Source organism: Sinocyclocheilus anshuiensis, unplaced genomic scaffold, assembly GCF_001515605.1.
Source record: "Sinocyclocheilus anshuiensis isolate Anshui unplaced genomic scaffold, SAMN03320099.WGS_v1.1 scaffold4080, whole genome shotgun sequence".
In the NCBI taxonomy this organism is placed as follows: domain Eukaryota; kingdom Metazoa; phylum Chordata; class Actinopteri; order Cypriniformes; family Cyprinidae; genus Sinocyclocheilus; species Sinocyclocheilus anshuiensis.
Window position 1 is genome coordinate 64,283 of NW_015538295.1, and position 360 is coordinate 64,642.

A 360-nucleotide genomic window follows, 5' to 3' on the forward strand; every position below is an offset into this window, starting at 1 on the left:
CGTATCACACTCACCCTCCTCTCTCGCCAGTGAGCAGCAGTGGGCAGATTGGGAGGACAAACCAACGAACTACCCACGCACCCTCTGCTTGAACGCAGGTCAGTGTTACACACACTCAGACCCCGTCTCGGACCGGGTCCCTGCGTTCCTCCTCGCTGCCCCACTGCGGGTACGCCTGTAGTTCCGTTGGTGCCACCTGCATGGCGTCTGGGAGCCTGGCTACCCAGCCCGTCTCGATGGCTTCTTCGAACCGTCAGGCTCGGCTATGCGATTCAGTTCGCCCGGCACCCTCCCAAGTTCAGGCCCGGCACCCTCCCACTTTACTTCAGTGAAAGCAGCAGATGCCCCTGTCTTGCGTGC

At 61.7% G+C, this 360-nt stretch overlaps 1 protein-coding gene across 1 annotated transcript in view; it reads left to right on the plus strand.

Annotated features, from left to right (window-relative positions):
• The window catches only part of LOC107683751 (protein AIG1-like), an 8,869-nt gene that overhangs the window by 738 nt on the left and 7,771 nt on the right, over nucleotides 1–360 (plus strand). The gene's annotated exons all lie outside the window — the stretch shown is intronic.